This window comes from Triturus cristatus, chromosome 6, assembly GCF_964204655.1.
Source record: "Triturus cristatus chromosome 6, aTriCri1.1, whole genome shotgun sequence".
Lineage (NCBI taxonomy): Eukaryota > Metazoa > Chordata > Amphibia > Caudata > Salamandridae > Triturus > Triturus cristatus.
Genome location: NC_140589.1, coordinates 1,182,602,534 through 1,182,621,211, shown reverse-complemented (window position 1 = coordinate 1,182,621,211; position 18,678 = coordinate 1,182,602,534).

Below are 18,678 nucleotides of genomic sequence, written 5' to 3'. Positions count from 1 at the left end.
GATATTTGTGCTACATTTGGGCTCTTTTGTCTCTGGTGGCCATCTTGGGAGACTTATTTGTTATGAAGTTTCCTAATTTCCTCATTTACTACAGTCTCCTCAGTAGGAAACACTTTCTTTTTTTACTTTGATTCCGTCAAGAAGGCATTCAGATGTGTCACACATCTGCCATAAATTCGGAATGTTAGCACTCTAGTTGCTTATTAGATCACTGTAGTAAAGCTACTGCTCACCAGGGAAGTCTGCTGCTGGTATTGAAAGTGCATGTTTCAGTCTGCATGTCAGAATGTTTTATTGAAATAGAAGAGGATTTGAGAAGTCACTCAAAATGTGCCCTAATTTTTCTTTTTTCAGCAATAACCATAACAATCTATGACAAAATAAACCCCCTCATTGTGTTCCTTTTAATTTAAGCTACTCACTCTCTACTACTCACTCGCTACTACTCTACTACTCTCTACTACTCTCTACCACTCACTCTCTACTACTCTACTACTCACTCTCTACTACTCTCTCTCTCTACTACTCCCTCTCTACTACTTACTCTACTACTCTCTACTACTCACTCTCCACTACTCTCTCTCTACTACTCACTCTCCACTACTAACTCTCTACTATTCACTCTCCACTATTCACTCTCTACTACTCACTGTCTACTACTCGCTCACTACTAATCTCTACTACTCACTCTCTACTACTCACTCTCTACTACTCTACTACTCTCTCTACTATAAACTCTCTACTTCTCAATCTCTACTACTTTCTACTACTACTCACTCTCTACTACTCTCTAATACTCACTCTACTAGTCTCTACTAGTCACTCGCTACTACTCTCTCTCTACTACCCACTCTCTACTACTCTCTACTGCTCACTCTACTATTCCACTACTCTCTACTACTCACTCACTACTACTCACTCTCTACTACTCTCTACTACTACTTTACTACTCACGCTCTACTACTCCCTCTCTACTACTCCCTACTACTCACTCTACTACTCTCTACCACTCACTCTCTACTACTCTACTACTCACTCTCTACCACTCTTTACTACTCTCTCTCTGCTACTCCCTCTCTACTACTCACTCTACTAATCTCTACTACTCACTCTGTACTACTCTCTCTCTACTTCTCACTCTCCACTGTTCACTCTCTACTATTCACTCCCTACTACTCACTCTCTACTACTCGCACTCTACTACTCGCTATCTACTGCTCTCTACTACTCACTCTCCACTACTCACTCTCTATTACTAGCTCTCTACTACTCTCTACCACTTACTGTCTACTACTCTCTCTCTACTACTCTACTACTCACTCTCTACTACTCACGATCTAATACTCTACTACTCTCTACTACTACTCACTCTCTACTACTCTCTACTACTCACTCTACTAATCTCTACTACTCTCTACCACTCACTCTCTAATATTCTACTACTCACTCTCTACTACTCTCTCTCTACTACTCACTCTCTGCTACTCACTCTACTATTCTCTACTACTACTCACTCTCTACTACTCTCTACTACTCTACTACTCACTCTCTACTACTCACTCTACTACTCTCTACTACTCACTCTACTACTCACTCTACTACTCACTCTCAACTGCACTCTACTAGTCTCTACTACTCACTCTCTACTACTCACTCTCTACTGCTCTCTACTTCTCACTCTCTACTACTCACTCTACTACTCTCTACTACTCACTCTCTGCTACTCTCTCTATTACTCTCTACTACTCACTCTCTACTCTCTATTACTCATTCTCTACCCTCTACCTCTCTACCTCTCTCTCTACTACTCTCTACCTCTCTACACCTCTACCTCTACACCCCTACCTCCACACCTCTCTCTACCTCTCGCTACATGCACACATATGCACATATATATATGCATATATATGCATATGCATTTATATATATGTATGTGTATATATGTATATGTATATATATACACACACATATATAAACATATATATAATCTGCATATTTATAGAAATACAAATATAAATGCATGCATACATATACATATATGCATATGGATACATATGCATGTTATGTACATGAAAGTTTAAAAAACACTAATACAAGCAAAGCTAAAAAGCCACCTAATAACAAACAGAATAGCTTTACTTTGTTTACTTTGGTTCCATCAAGAAGGCATTCAGATGTGTCACACATTTGCCATAAATTCTGAATGGTAGCACTCTAGTTGCTCATTAGATCACTGTAGTAAAATTACTGCTCACCAGGGAAGTCTGCTGCTGGTATTCAAAGTGCATGTTTCAGTCTGCATGTCAGAATCTTTTAATGAAATAGAAGAGGATTTGAAAAGTCAAAATGTACCCTATTTTTTCTTTCTGCGGCACTAATCATAATTTTTATGGCAAAATGAACCCTCTCATTTTGTTCCTTTGCAAATTAAATGTTTTAAGTGTTACCACTTTATTCCAATCAAGATGGCTTCGGGTGTGTCATACTTTTGTCATAAGTAAGACTGTTAGCGCTCTAGTTGTTCTTTACAACACTCTAGGACATTCTGCCATTGGGCTATACTTGGACTACAGCTGGGTGATATTTGTGCTACATTTGGGCTCTTTTGTCTCTTGTGGCCATCTTGGGAGACTTATTTGTTATGAAGTTTCCTAATTTCCTCATTTACTGCAGTCTCCTAAGTAGGAAATGCTTTCAGTTTTTACTTTGATTCCATCAAGAAGGTATTCAGATGTGTCACACATTTGCCATAAATTCTGAATGTTAGCACTCTAGTTGCTCATTAGATCACTGTAGTAAAGCTACTGCTCACCACGGAAGTCTGCTGCTGGTATTAAAAGTGCATGTTTCAGTCTGCATATCAGAATTTTTTAATGAAATAGAAGAGGATTTGAAAAGTCACTCAAAAGGTGCCCTAATTTTTCTTTCTTAAGCACTAATCATAATTTCTATGGCTAAATGAACCCCCTCATTGTGTTCCTTTTTAAATTAAATGTTTTAAGTGTTACCAGTTTATTCCAATCAAGATGGCTTCAAGTGTGCCATACTTTTGTCATAAGTAAGACAGTAAGCGCTCTAGTTGTTCTTAAGAACACTCTGGGACATTCTGTCATTGGGCTATACTTGAGCTACATCTAGGTGATATTTGGGCTACATTTGGGCTCTTTTGTCTCTGGTGGCCATCTTGGGAGATTTATTTGTTAAGAAGTGTCCTAATTTCCTCATTTACTGCAGTCTCCTCAGTGGGAATACTTTCAGTTTTTTACTTTGGTTCCATCAAGAAGGCATTCGGATGTGTCACACATTTGCCATAAATTCTGAATGTTAGCACTCTAGTTGCTCATTAGATCACTGTAATAAAGCTACTGCTCACCTGGGAAGTCTGCGGCTGGTATTCAAAGTGCATGTTTCAGTCTGCATGTCAGAAGCTTTTTATGAAATAGAAGAGGATTTGAGAAGTCAAAATGTGCCCTAGTTTTTGTTTCTGCAGCACTAATCATAATTTCTATGGCAAAATAAACCTCCTCATTTTGTTCCTTTGTAAATTAAATGTTTTAAGTGTTACCACTTTATTCCAATCAAGAAGGCTTCAAGTGTGCCATACTTTTGTCATAAGTAAGACAGTAAGCGCTCTAGTTGTTCTTAAGAACACTCTGGGACATTCTGTCATTGGGCTATACTTGGGCTACATCTGGGTGATATTTGGGCTACATTTGGGCTCTTTTGTCTCTGGTGGCCATTTTGGGAGGCTTATTTGGTATGATGTTTCCTAATTTCCTCATTTACTACAGTCTCCTCAGTAGGAAATACTTTCAGTTTTTTACTTTGATTCCATCAAGAAGGCATTTAGATGTGTCACACATTTGCCATTAATTCTGAATGTTAGCAATCTAGTTGCTCATTAGATCACTGTAGTAAAGCTACTGCTCACCACGGAAGTCTGCTGCTGGTATTAAAAGTGCATGTTTCAGTCTGCATATCAGAATTTTTTAATGAAATAGAAGAGGATTTGAAAAGTCACTCAAAAGGTGCCCTAATTTTTCTTTCTTAAGCACTAATCATAATTTCTATGGCTAAATGAACCCCCTCATTGTGTTCCTTTTTAAATTAAATGTTTTAAGTGTTACCAGTTTATTCCAATCAAGATGGCTTCAAGTGTGCCATACTTTTGTCATAAGTAAGACAGTAAGCGCTCTAGTTGTTCTTAAGAACACTCTGGGACATTCTGTCATTGGGCTATACTTGAGCTACATCTAGGTGATATTTGGGCTACATTTGGGCTCTTTTGTCTCTGGTGGCCATCTTGGGAGATTTATTTGTTAAGAAGTGTCCTAATTTCCTCATTTACTGCAGTCTCCTCAGTGGGAATACTTTCAGTTTTTTACTTTGGTTCCATCAAGAAGGCATTCAGATGTGTCACACATTTGCCATAAATTCTGAATGTTAGCACTCTAGTTGCTCATTAGATCACTGTAGTAAAGCTACTGCTCACCTGGGAAGTCTGCGGCTGGTATTCAAAGTGCATGTTTCAGTCTGCATGTCAGAAGCTTTTTATGAAATAGAAGAGGATTTGAGAAGTCAAAATGTGCCCTAGTTTTTGTTTCTGCAGCACTAATCATAATTTCTATGGCAAAATAAACCTCCTCATTTTGTTCCTTTGTAAATTAAATGTTTTAAGTGTTACCACTTTATTCCAATCAAGAAGGCTTCAAGTGTGCCATACTTTTGTCATAAGTAAGACAGTAAGCGCTCTAGTTGTTCTTAAGAACACTCTGGGACATTCTGTCATTGGGCTATACTTGGGCTACATCTGGGTGATATTTGGGCTACATTTGGGCTCTTTTGTCTCTGGTGGCCATTTTGGGAGGCTTATTTGGTATGATGTTTCCTAATTTCCTCATTTACTACAGTCTCCTCAGTAGGAAATACTTTCAGTTTTTTACTTTGATTCCATCAAGAAGGCATTTAGATGTGTCACACATTTGCCATTAATTCAGAATGTTAGCACTCTAGTTGCTTATTAGATCACTGTACTAAAGCTACTGCTCACCAGGGAAGTCTGCTGCTGTTATTGAAAGTGCATGTTTCAGTCTGCATGTCAGAATTATTTTATGAAATAGAAGAGGATTTGAGAATCACTCAAAATGTGCCCTAATTTTTGTTTCTGCAGCACTAATCATACTTTCTATGGCAAAATTAACCCCCTCATTTTATTCCTTTTTAAATTAAATGTTTTAAGAGTTACCACTTTATTCCAACCAAGATGGCTTCAGGTGTGCCATACGTTTGTCATAAGTAGGACTGTTAGCGCTCTAGTTGTTCTTTAGAACACTCTGGGAAGCTGCAGTAGAACACAAAGGAATCAACTGACAGTCTCTGCCCTTGTTGGATGTACATGTTTTACTGAGAATGTCAGACTTCATTCTCACATGACTGAGAAAGATAATGTGAATTTACAGAAAATATGCTCTCAGTTTAGCTTATAGATCACCTTCCAAACCTCTGTGGGAAAAGCATGAGAAAATAGTTTTCTCTCAAACATGATTCATGATATCACAGCAGAAGGCTTTTTCACATAGTAAAATCACCTTAGAACACACCACAATTCCTAAAATGAGTGTGGTACCATCAACAAATAATTTATAATGTAACTAAAGTCTTAAAACCTTCTATTAACTGCAATGCTTTTTAATGAGGTGTTATCATGTATATTGGTCCCAAGATGGCTGCCAACACTTCTTGGATGAAGTGCTGACAGCCAATCAGATCTCACGATGAGATGTGTGGTTAAGCTCCGCCCAGATATATATGAGATTTTACTTTTGACTTTCTCAGGAACTACTGAACGGATTTACACCATTTAAGCAAAAGGCACGAGTCTGAACTGAGGAGTACCTCTTTGCCAAATTTGGTGTAATTCCGTTCAGCACTTCGGGCTGTAGCTGCGTAAACAGGTCCTAAGGGAAAATGCATGGGGAAAATGTGTTTTGGGACCCCCTTTTTTCTCGGCCCCCGCATAACGAATCACCGTGAAATTTTCAGGATAGGAGCGGACCGGAGCTGGCCAAAAGTTTGGAAAATTTCGCGAAGATTCATCAATCGACGCCAACGTTATTTCAAATAGAATGTTGTGGATTTCCTATGGAAAATAGGTCCTAACTATAACTACCTACTGGCGACTGCCAGTAGGAAATATATACATATATATATACACATACATATATACATAAATGCATATGCATATATATGCATATATATGTGCATATGTGTGCGTGTAGAGAGAGGTAGAGAGAGGTATATAGGTAGAGGTGTAGAGGTAGAGGTGTAGAGAGGTAGAGAGTAGTAGAGAGAGAGGTAGAGGGCGGTAGAGAGGTAGAGAGTAGAGAGTGAGTAATAGAGAGTAGAGAGTGAGTAGTAGAGAGAGTAGTAGAGAGTGAGTAGTAGAGAGAGAGTAATAAAGTAGTAGACAGTGAGTAGTAGAGTGAGTAGTAGTGAGTAGTAGAGAGTAGAAGAGAGTGAGTAGTAGAGTGAGTAGTAGAGAGTGAGTAGTAGAGTGAGTAGTAGGGGGTAATAGAGAGCGAATAGTAGAGAGAAAGTAGTAGAGAGTGTAAACTAGAGAGTGAATAGTAGAGAGTAGTAGAGAATGAGTAGTAGAGAGAGTAGTAGAGAGTGAGAAGTAGAGAGAGTAGTAGAGAGTAGTAGAGAGTGAGAAGTAGAGTGAGTAGTAGAGTGAGTAGTAGAGAGTAGTAGAGAGCGAGTAGTAGAAAGTGAGTAGTAGAGAGTGAGCAGTAGAGAGTGAGTAGTAGAGAGTAGTAGAGAGTGAGTAGTAGAGAGTAGTAGAGAGTGAGTAGTAGAGAGAGAGTAGTAGAGAGTGAGTAGTAGAGAGTGAGTGGTAGAGAGTAGTAGAGAGTAGTAGAGTGAGTAGTAATGAGAAGTAGAGAGTGAGTAGTAGAGAGAGTAGTAGAGAGTATTAGAGTAGTAGAGAGTGAGTAGTAGAGAGGGAGTATTAGAGAGTGAGTGGTAGAGAGAGTAGTAGAGAGTAGTAGAGTAGTAGAGAGAGCGTACTAGAGAGTGAGTAGTAGAGAGTAGTAGAGTGAGTAGTAGAGAGTGAGTCGTAGAGAGAGAGTAGTAGATAGTGAGTGGTAGAGTGTAGTAGTGAGTGAGTAATAGAGAGTAGTAGTAGAGAGTAGTAGAGAGTAGCAGAGCGTGAGTAGTAGAGAGTGAGTAGTAGAGAGTAGCAGTAGAGAGAAGTAGAGAGTAGTAGAGAGTAGTAGAGAGTGAGAAGAAGAGAGTGAGTAGTAGAGAGTAGTAGCGAGTGAGTAGTAGAGAATGAGTAGTAGAGAGCGAGTAGTAGAGAGTAGTAGAGAGTGAGTAGTAGAGAGCGAGTAGTAGAGAGTAGTAGAGAGTGAGTAGTAGAGAATGAGTAGTAGAGAGTAGTAGAGCAGTAAAGAGTGAGTAGTAGAGAGTAGTAGAGAGTGAGGAGTAGTAGAGAGTGAGCAGAAGAGAGTGAGTAGTGGAGAGTAGTAGAGAGTGAGTAGTAGAGAGTGATTGGTAGAGAGTAGTAGAGAGTAGTAGAGTGAGTAGTAGAGAGTAGTAGATAGGGAGCAGTAGAGAGTGTAGTAGTGGAGGGAGTAGTAGAGAGTGAGTGGTAGAGAGAGTAGTAGAGAGTAGTTGGGTAGTTGAGAGAGCGTACTAGAGAGTGAGTAGTAGAGAGTAGTAGAGTGAGTAGTAGAGAGTGAGTAGTAAAGGGAGTAGTAGATAGTGAGTGGTAGAGAGTAGTAGAGAGTAGCAGAGTGGGTAGTAGAGTGAGTAGTATAGAGTAGTAGAGAGTGAGTAGTAGAGGGTAGTAGTAGAGAGTAGTAGAGAGTGAGCAGTAGAGAGTAGAAGTAGAGAGAAGTAGAGAGTAGTAGAGTGTGAGTAGTAGAGAGTGAGCAGTAGAGAGTAGTAGCGAGTGAGTAGTAGAGAGAGAGTAGTGGAGAGTGAGTAGTAGAGAGTAGTAGAGAAGTAGAGAGTGAGTAGTAGAGAGTGAGTAGTAGAGAGTAGTAGAGAGTGAGGAGTAGAGTAGTAGAGAGTAGTCAGTCAGTGTCAGTCAGTGTCAGTCAGTCAGTGTCAGTCAGTCAGTCAGTGTCAGTGTCAGTGTCAGTCAGTCAGTGTCAGTCAGTCAATCAGTCAGTGTCAGTCAATCAGTGTGAGTCAGTGTCAGTCAATCAGTTTCAGTAGTAGATAGTAATAGGGAGTGAGTAGTAGAGAGTAGTAGAGAGTGAGTAGTAGAGAGTGAGTAGTAGAGAGAATAGTAGAGAGTGAGTAGTAGAGAGTAGAAGAGAGTGAGTATTAGAGAGTGAGTAGTAGAGAGAGAGTAATAGAGTAGTAGAGAGTGAGTAGTAGAGTGAGTAGTAGTGAGTAGTAGAGAGTAGTAGTGAGTGAGTAGTAGAGAGTGAGTAGTAGAGTGAGTAGTAGAGAGTAATAGAGAGCGAGTAGTAGAGAGCAAGTAGTAGAGAGTGTGAACTATATAGTGAATAGTAGAGAGTAGTAGAGAGTGAGTAGTAGAGAGAGTAGTAGAGAGTGATAAGTAGAGAGAGTAGTAGAGAGTGAGAAGTAGAGTGAGTAGTAGAGTGAGTAGTGGAGAGTAGTAGAGAGCGAGTAGTAGAGAGTGAGTAGTAGAGTGAGCAGTAGAGAGTGAGTAGTAGAGAGTAGTAGAGAGTGAGCAGTAGAGAGTAGTAGAGAGTGAGTAGTAGAGAGAGATGTAGAGAGTGAGTAGTAGAGAGTGAGTGGTAGAGAGTAGTAGAGAGTAGTAGAGTGAGTAGTAGAGAGTATTAGAGAGTGAGTAGTAGAGAGAGTAGTAGAGAGTAGTAGAGTAGTAGAGAGTGAGTAGTAGAGAGTGAGTGGTAGAGAGAGTAGTAGAGAGTAGTAGAGTAGTAGAGAGAGCGTACTAGAGAGTAAGTAGTAAAGAGTAGTAGAGTGAGTAGTAGAGAGTGAGTAGTAGAGAGAGAGTAGTAGATAGTGAGTGGTAGAGAGTAGTAGAGAGTGAGTAGTAGTGGGTAGTAGTAGAGAATAGTAGAGAGCAGTAGAGCATGAGTAGTAGAGAGTAGCAGTAGAGAGAAGTAGAGAGTAGTAGAGAGTGAGAAGTAGAGAGTGAGTAGTAGAGAGTAGTAGCGAGTGAGTAGTAGAGAGTTAGTAGTAGATAGTAGTAGAGAGTGAGTAGTAGAGAGCGAGTAGTAGAGAGTAGTAGAGAGTGAGTAGTAGAGACTGAGTAGTAGAGAGTAGTAGAGAAGTAGAGAGTGAGTAGTAGAGAGTAGTAGAGAGTGAGTAGTAGAAAGTGAGTAGTAGAGAGTGAGCAGTAGAGAGTGAGAAGTAGAGAGTAGTAGAGAGTGAGTAGTAGAGAGTAGTGGAGAGTGAGTAGTAGAGAGTAGTAGAGAGTAGTTGAGAGTGAGAAGTAGAGTGAGTAGTAGAGAGTAGTAAAGAGTGAGTAGTAGAGAGTGAGTAGTAGAGAGTGAGTAGTAGAGTGAGTAGTAGAGTGAGTAGTAGAGAGTGAGTAGTAGAGAGTAATAGAGAGAGAGTAGTAGAGAGTGAGTAGTAGAGAGTAAGTAGAAGAGAGAGTAGTAGAGAGTGAGTAGTAGACAGTGAGTAGTAGAGAGAGAGTAATAGAGTAGTAGAGAGTGAGTAGTTGTGAGTAGTTGAGAGTAGTAGAGAGTGAGTAGTAGAGTGAGTAGTAGAGTGAGTAGTAGAGAGTAATAGAGAGCGAGTAGTAGAGAGCAAGTAGTAGAGAGTGTGTACTAGAGAGTGAATAGTAGAGAGTAGTAGAGAGTGAGTAGTAGAGAGAGTAGTAGGGAGTGAGAAGTAGAGAAAGTAGTAAAGGGTAGTAGAGAGTTAGAAGTAGAGTGAGTAGTAGAGTGAGTAGTAGAGAGTAGTAGAGAGCAAGTAGTAGAGAGCAAGTAGTGGAGCGTGAGCAGTAGAAATTAGTAGAGCGTGAGTAGTAGAGAGTGAGTAGTAGAGAGTGAGCAGTAGAGACTAAGTAGTAGAGAGTAGCAGAGAGTGAGTAGTAGAGAGAGAGTAGTAGAGAGTGAGTAGTAGAGAGTGAGTAGTAGAGAGTAGTAGAGAGTAGTAGAGCAGTAGAGAGTGAGTAGTAGAGAGGGAGTAGTAGAGAGTGAGTGGTAGAAAGAATACTAGAGAGTAGTAGAGTAGTAGAGAGAGCGTACTAGAGAGTGAGTAGTAGAGAGTAGTAGAGTGAGTAGTAGAGAGTGAGTAGTAGAGAGAGAGTAGTAGATAGTGTGTGGTAGAGAGTAGTAGAGAGTGAGCAGTAGAGGGTAGTAGTAGAGAGTAGTAGAGAGTAGTAGAGCGTGAGTAGTAGAGAGTGAGTAGTAGAGAGTAGCAGTAGAGAGAAGTAGAGAGTAGTAGAGAGTGAGAAGTAGAGAGTGAGTAGTAGAGAGTAGTAGCGAGTGAGTACTAGAGAGTGAGCAGTAGAGAGTGAGTAGTAGAGAATAGTAGAGAGTGAGTAGTAGAGAGTAGTAGAGATTGAGTGGTAGAGAGAGAGTAGTAGAGAGTGAGTAGTAGAGAGTGAGTGGTAGAGAGTAGTAGAGTGAGTAGTAGAGAGTAGTAGAGAGTGAGTAGTAGAGAGAGTAGTAGAGAGTAGTAGAGAGTGAGTAGTAGAGAGTGAGTAGTAGAGAGGGAGTAGTAGAGCGTGAGTGGTAGAGAGAGTAGTAGAGAGTAGTAGAGTAGTACAGAGAGCGTACTAGAGAGTGAGTAGTGGAGAGTAGTAGAGTGAGTAGTAGAGAGAGAGTAGTGGAGAGTGAGTAGTAGAGAGTAGTAGAGATTGAGTAGTAGAGAGAGAGTAGTAGAGAGTGAGTAGTAGAGAGTGAGTGGTAGAGAGTAGTAGAGAGTAGTACAGTGAGTAGTAGAGAGTAGTAGAGAGTGAGTAGTAGAGAGAGTAGTAGAGAGTTGTAGAGTAGTAGAGAGTTGTAGAGTAGTAGAGAGTGAGTAGTAGAGAGTGAGTAGTAGAGAGGGAGTAGTAGAGAGTGAGTGGTAGAGAGAGTAGTAGAGAGTAGTAGAGTAGTACAGAGAGCGTACTAGAGAGTGAGTAGTAGAGAGTAGTAGAGCATGAGTAGTAGAGAGTGAGTAGAAGAGAGTAGCAGTAGAGAGAAGTAAAAAGTAGTAGAGAGTGAGAAGTAGAGAGTGAGTAGTAGAGAGTAGTAGCGAGTGAGTAGTAGAGAGTTAGTAGTAGATAGTAGTAGAGAGTAGTAGAGAGTGAGTAGTAGAGTTAGTAGTAGAGTAGTAGAGAGTGAGTAGTAGAGAGTAGTACAGAGTGATTAGTAGAGAGTGAGTAGTAGAGAGTAGTAGAGAAGTAGAGAGTGAGAAGTAGAGAGTAGTAGAGAGTGAGTAGTAGACAGTGGGTAGTAGACAGTGAGTAGTATAGAGTAGTAGAGAGTGAGGAGTAGAGTAGTAGAGAGTAGTCAGTCAGTGTCAGTCAGTGTCTGTCAGTCAGTGTCAGTCAGTCAGTGTCAGTGTCAGTCAGTCAGTGTCAGTCAGTCAGTCAGAGTCAGTCAATCAGTGTCCGTCAGTGTCAATCAATCAGTTTCAGTAGTAGAGAGTAATAGAGAGAGCGTAACAGAGAGTGAGTAGTAGAGAGTGAGTAGTAGAGAGTAGTAGAGAGTGAATAGTAGAGAGAGAGTAATAGAGTAGTAGAGAGTGAGTAGTAGAGTGAGTAGTAGTGAGTAGTAGAGAGTAGTAGAGCGTGAGTAGAAGAGAAAGTAGTAGAGAGTGAGTAGCAGAGTAAGTAGTAGAGAGTAATAGAGAGCCAGTAGTAGAGAGCAAGTAGTAGAGAGTGTGAACTAGAGAGTGAATAGTAGAGAGTAGTACAGAGTGAGTAGTAGAGAGATTAGTAGAGAGTGAGAAGTAGAGAGCGTAGTAGAGAGTAGTAGAGAGTGAGAGGTAGAGTGAGTAGTAGAGTGAATAGTAGAGAGTAGTAGGAAGCAAGTAGTAGAGAGTAAGTAGTGGAGTGTCAGCAGTAGAAAGTAGTAGAGAGCGAGTAGTAGAGAGTGAGTAGTAGAGAGTGAGCAGTAGAGAGTGAGAAGTAGAGAGTAGTAGAGAGTGAGTATTAGAGAGTAGTAGAGAGTAGTAGAGCGTGAGTAGTAGAGTGAGTAGTAGAGAGTGAGTAGTAGAGTGAGTAGTAGAGAGTAATAGAGAGCGAGTAGTAGAGAGCATGTAGTAGAGAGTGTGAACTAGAGAGTGATTAGTAGAGAGTAGTAGAGAGTGAGTAGTAGAGAGAGTAGTAGAGAGTGGGAAGTAGAGAGAGTAGTAGAGAGTAGTAGAGAGTGAGAAGTAGAGTGAGTAGTAGAATGAGTAAGTAGTGGAGTGTCAGCAGTAGAAAGTAGTAGAGAGCGAGTAGTAGATAGTGAGTAGTAGAGAGTGAGCAGTAGAGAGTGAGAAGTAGAGAGTAGTAGAGAGTGAGTATTAGAGAGTAGTAGAGAGTGAGTAGTAGAGAGAGACTAGTAGAGAGTGAATAGTAGAGAGTGAGTGGTAGAGAGTAGTAGAGAGTAGTATAGTGAGTAGTAGAGAGTAGTAGAGAGTGAGTAGTAGAGAGAGTAGTAGAGTGTAGTAGAGTAGTAGAAAGTGAGTAGTTGAGAGGGAGTAGTAGAGAGTGAGTGGTAGAGAGAGTAGTAGAGAGTAGTAGAGTAGTAGAGAGAGCGTACTAGAGAGTGAGTAGTAGAGAGTAGTAGAGTGAGTAGTAGAGAGTGAGTAGTAGAGAGTAGCAGTAGAGAGAAGTAGAGAGTAGAGAGTAGTAGAGAGTGAGAAGTAGAGAGTGAGTAGTAGAGAGTAGTAGCGAGTGAGTAGTAGAGTGTGAGCAGTAGAGAGTGAGTAGTAGAGAGTAGTAGAGTGAGTAGTAGAGAGTAGTAGAGAGTGAGTAGTAGAGAGAGAGTGTAGTACAGAGTGAGTAGTAGAGAGTGAGTGGTAGAGAGTAGCAGAGAGTAGTAGAGTGAGTAGTAGAGAGTAGTAGAGAATGAGTAGTAGAGCGGGAGTAGTAGAGAGTGAGTGGTAGAGAGAGTAGTAGAGAGTAGTAGAGTAGCAGAGAGAGCGTACTAGAGAGCAAGTAGTAGAGAGTAGTAGCGAGTGAGTAGTAGAGAGTTAGTTGTAGATAGTAGTAGAGAACGAGTAGTAGAGAGTAATAGAGAGTGAGTAGTTGAGAGTGAGTAGTAGAGAGTAGTAGAGAAGTAGAGAGTGAGTAGTAGACAGTAGTAGAGAGTGAGTAGTAGAGAGTAGTAGAGAGTGAGTAGTAGAGAGTGATTGGTAGAGAGTAGTAGAGAGTAGTAGAGTGAGTAGTAAAGAGTAGTAGAGAGTGAGTAGTAGAGAGTGTAGTAGTAGAGGGAGTAGTAGAGAGTGAGTGGTAGAGTGAGTAGTAGAGAGTAGTAGAGAGAGCGTACTAGAGAGTGAGTAGTAGAGAGTAGTAGAGTGAGTAGTAGAGAGTGAGTGGTAGAGAGAGTAGTAGATAGTGAGTGGTAGAGAGTAGTAGAGAGTAGCAGAGTGAGTAGTATAGAGTAGTAGAGAGTGAGTAGTAGAGAGTGAGTAGTAGAGAGAAAGTAGTAGAGAGTAGTAGAGAGTGAGTAGTAGAGAATTTTTAGTAGATAGTAGTAGAGAGTGAGTAGTAGAGAGTGAGTAGTAGAGAGTAGAAGAGAGTGAGTAGTAGAGAGTGAGTAGTAGAGAGTAGTAGAGAAGTAGAGAGTGAGTAGTAGAGAGTAGTAGAGAGTGAGTAGTAGACAGTGAGTAGTAGACAGTGAGTAGTAGAGAGTAGTAGAGAGTGAGGAGTAGAGTAGTAGAGATTAGTCAGTCAGTGTCAGTCAGTGTCAATCAGTCAGTGTCAGTCAGTCAGTGTCAGTGTCAGTCAGTCAGTGTCAGTCAATCAGTGTCAGTCAGTGTCAGTCAATTAGTTTCAGTCAGTATCAGTCAGTCAGTGTCAGTCAATCAGTGTCAGTCATTGTCAGTCAGTGTCAGTCAATCAGTGTCAATCAGTGTCAGTCAGTGTCAGTCAGTGTCAGTCAATCAGTGTCAGTCTGTGTCAATCAGTCAGTGTCAGTCAGTCAGTGTCAGTCAGTCAGTGTCAGCTACAGCAGCTCTGCTGACCTGGTTCTCTGACTTGACTCTAAAGCAGCTCTGCTGACCTGGATCTCTCCCTCTAAAACAGCTTTGCTGACCTGATTTCTCTGGTTGTACAGCAGGTCTGTTGACCTGGTTTTCTGGCTCTAGAGCAGCTCTGCTGACCTAGTTCTTAGGCTACAGAGCAGCTCTGCTGATCTGGTTCTCTGTCTCTACAACAGCTCTGCTGACCTGGTTCTCTGGCTCTAAAGCAGCTCTGCTGACCCGGTTCTATGGTTCTAAAGCAGTTCTGCTGACATGGTTCTCTGGCTCTAGAGCAGCTCTGCTGACCTTCGTTCTCTCCCTCTAGAGCAGCTCTGCTGACCTGGTTCTCTCCCTCTAAAGCAGCTCTACTGACCTGGTTTCTCTGGCTCTACAGCAGCTCTACTGACCTGGTTCTCTGGCTCTAGAGCAGCTCTGCTGACCTGGTTCTTAGGCTCTAGAGCAGCTCTGCTGACCTGGTTCACTGGCTCTAAAGCAGCTCTGCTGACCTGGTTCTATGGCTCTAAATCAACTCTGCTGACTTCGTTCTCTGGCTCTAGAGCAGCTCTGCTGACCTGGTTCTCGGGCTCTAAAGCAGCTTTGCTGGCCTGGTTCTATGGCTCTAAGGAGCTCTGCTGACCTGGTTCTCTCCCTCTAAAGCAGCTCTGCTGACCTTGTTTCTCTAGCTCTACAGCAGCTCTGCTGCCCTCGTTCTGTGGATCTAGAGAAGCTCTGCTGATAGAGTTCTTAGGCCGTAGAGCAGCTCGGTTGACCTGGTTCTCTGGCTCTAAAGCAGCTCTGCTGACCTGGTTCTCTGGCTCTAGAGCAACTCTGCTGACCTGGTCCCTTGGCTCTAAAGCAGCTTTGCTGACCTGGTTCTCTTCCTCTAAAGCAGCTCTGCTGACCTGGTTCTCTCGCTCTAAAGCAGCTCTATTGACCTGGTTTCTCTGGCTCTACAACAGCTCTGCTGACCTGGTTCTCTGGCTCTAAAGCAGCTCTGCTGACCTGGTTCTCTGGCTCTAGAGCAGCTCTGCTGACCTGGTCCCTTGGCTCTAAAGCAGCTTTGCTGACCTGGTTCTCTCCCTCTAAAGCAGCTCTGCTGACCTGGTTCTCTCGCTCTAAAGCAGCTCTATTGACCTGGTTTCTCTGGCTCTACAGCAGCTCTGCTGACCTAGTTCTATGGCTCTAAAGCAGCTCTGCTAACCTGGTTCTCTAGCTCTAGAGCAGCTCTTCTGACCTGGTTCTCTGGCTCTAAAGCAGCGCTGCTGACCGGGTTCTCTCCCTCGAAATCAGCTCTGCTGACCTGGTTTCTCTGGCTCTACAGCAGCTCTGCTGACCTGGTTTTCTGGCTCTAGAGCAGCTCTGCTGACCTAGTTCTTAGGCTCTAGAGCAGCTCTGCTGACCTGGTTCTCTGGGTCTAAAGCAGCTCTGCTGACCTGGTTCTATGGCTCTAACACAGCTCTGCTGACTTGGTTCTCTGCCTCTAGAGCAGCTTTGCTGACCTGGTTCTCTGGCTCCAAAGCAGCTCTGCTGACCTGGTTCTATGTCTCTAAAGCAGCTCTGATGACCTGGTTCTCTGGCTCTAGAGCAGCTCTGCTGACCTGGTTCTCTGGCTCTAAAGCAGCTCTGCTGTCCTGGTTATCTCCCTCTAAAGAGCTCTGCTGACCTGGTTCTCTGGCTCTAAAGCAGTTATGCTGACCTGGTTCTCTGCCTCTAGAGCAGCTCTACTGACCTGGTTCTATGGCTCTAAAGCAGCTCTGCTGACCTGGTTCTCTGGCTCTAGAGCAGCGCTGCTGACCTGGTTCTCTGGCTCTAAAGCAGTTCTGCTGACCTGGTTCTCTCCCTCTAAAGCAGCTCTGCTGACCTGGGTTCTCTGGCTCTACAGCAGCTCTGCTGACCTGTTTCTCGGCCAGTAGAGCAGGTCAGCTGACCTGGTTCTTGGCCTGTAGAGCAGCTCTGCTGATCTGGGTCTCTGGTTCTAGAGCAGCTCTGCTGACCTGCTTCTTAGGCTCTAGAGCAGCTCTGCTGACCTGGTTCTCTGGCTCTACAACGGCTCTGCTGACCTGGTTTCTCTGGCTCTACAGCAGCTCTGCTGACCTGGTTGTCTGCACTCACGATGCATGCACCCGACTTCGCGAAAATATATTTAAAAATAATATAAGTTTATTATAAGTACAAATATATTATTTTTATGAATATCTTCGATAATCTCTTGCCCTAATTGGTATATTAAAGATGCAAACATATCATTTTTTAACATACATTTTTTTTGCAGGAGTCGCGCACCCAGCTCGCCCCATCACGTATATGACATCACACGGGACCTGTCACCGGGCAAGCATCTCGTACCGTAATTCGCATGTGTCGCGAATGCGCGGGAGCAGGAGTCATGGACTGGTCGCATATCAATCACGCACATCATGTAATATTAAATGTTTATGATGTAACTGAAAAACACTCAGCCGTCGCACACCGCACGCGGATCCTTCATGACTTTTCTAAAATGGCAGCTAGAATCCGCGCACCCACCGTGATGTGTACGCTTTGAGTGCGCGACTCCGAATATATATATATTCCTACCAACTTTGCCCAGAGATGAAGCCGCACTCCGCATCAGGTAAGTGACACACTTATTTATTGAAAGCATACAGCTTCTCATCCCGTTTTCCGTCTCTGGCCCTACGCATTTCAATGCCTCTTCGCATCTTCATCAGGGGCCATGTCAAAAGTCCATTTTCATTGCAGCTGCATCTTCCCACATGTGCCTTTCAAAATCTATGGCTTCCGGTGCGCCACATTGAGAAAGTCTCCATTTACCACTGCACATTGGGACATGTAGTCCATCGCATTACTCTTTACCCTCCAGTAGGTTAGGACTCTGACACATGTTTAAAGACCAATTAGCCCTCCATTGGGCTCCCGGATGGGGCTCTGTGCTCTTGAATTAATTTACCTGTTGCGCCTATATACAAGTGATAATTCACTCTTACGAACCCTTGGCTGGTGTGTGGGCGGTGCGTCGCTTCCGCGGCCTGGCACCACCGCGATTGTATTCCTACCAACTTTGCCCAGAGATGAAGCCACACTCCGCATCAGGTAAGTGACACACTTATTTATTGAAAGCATACAGCTTCTCATCCCGTTTTCCGTCTCTGGCCCTATGCGTTTCAATGCCTCTTCGCATCTTCATCAGGGGCTGTGTCAAAAGTCCATTTTCATTGCCGCTGCATCATCCCACATGTGCCTTTCAAAATCTATGGCTTCCGGTGCGCCACATTGAGAAAGTCTCAATTTACCACTGCACATTGGGACATGTAGTCCATCGCATTACTCTTTACCCTCCAGTGGGTTAGGACTTTGACACATGTTTAAAGACCAATTAGCCCTCCATTGGGCTCCCGGATGGGGCTCTGTACGCTTGAATTAATTTACCTGTCTCGCCTATATGCAAGTGATAATTCACTCTTACGGACCCTTGGCTGGTGTGTGGGCGGTGCGTCGCTTCCGCAGCCTGGAGCCGCCGCGATTGTATTCCTACCATTTTTGCCCAGAGATGAAGCCGCACTCCACATCAGGTAAGTGACACACTTATTTATGGAAAGCATACAGCTTCTCATCCCATTTTAATGCCTCTTCGCATCTTCATCAGGGGCCGTGTCAAAAGTCCATTTTCATTGCTGTTGCATCTTCCCACATGTGACTTTCAAAATCTATGGCTTCCGGTGCGCCACATTGAGAAAGTCTCCATGTACCACTGCACATTGGGACATGTAGTCCATCGCATTTTGAAAGGCACATGTGGGAAGATGCAGCGGCAATGAAAATGGACTTTTGACACGGCCCCTGATGAAGACGCGAAGAGGCATTGAAACGCGTAGGGCCAGAGACGGAAAACGGGATGAGAAGCTGTATGCTTTCAATAAATAAGTGTGTCACTTACCTGATGTGGAGTGCGGCTTCATCTCTGGGAAAAGTTAGTAGGAATACAATCGCGGCGGCTCCAGGCGACGCACCGCTCACACACCAGCCAAGGGTCCGTAACAGTGAATTATCACTTGTAAATAGGCGCAACAGGTAAATTAATTCAAGCGTACAGAGCCCCATCCGGGAGCCCAATGGAGGGCTAATTGGTCTTTAAACATGTGTCAAAGTCCTAACCCACTGGAGGGTAAAGAGTAATGCGGTGGACTACATGACCCAGGTGCAGCGGCCGCCAGTAGATAGTTATAGTTAGGACCTATTATCCATAGGAAATCCGCAACATTCTATTCCCAATAAGTCTGGTGCCGGTTGACGAATCCTCGCGAAATTTTCCAAACGTTTGGCCAGCTCTGCTCCGCTCCTACCCTGAAAGTTTTGTGGTGATTCATCAAGCGGGGGCCGAGAAAAAAGGAGGGTCCCAAAACACATTTTCCCCATGCAATTTCCCATAGGATCTGTTGTCGCAGCTACAGCCCGAACCGCTGAACGGAATGACACCAAATTTGGCAAAGAGGTAGTCCTCAGTTCAGACTCGTGCCGTTTGCATAAATGGTGTGAACCCGTTCAGTAGTTCCTGAGAAAATTAGAGTT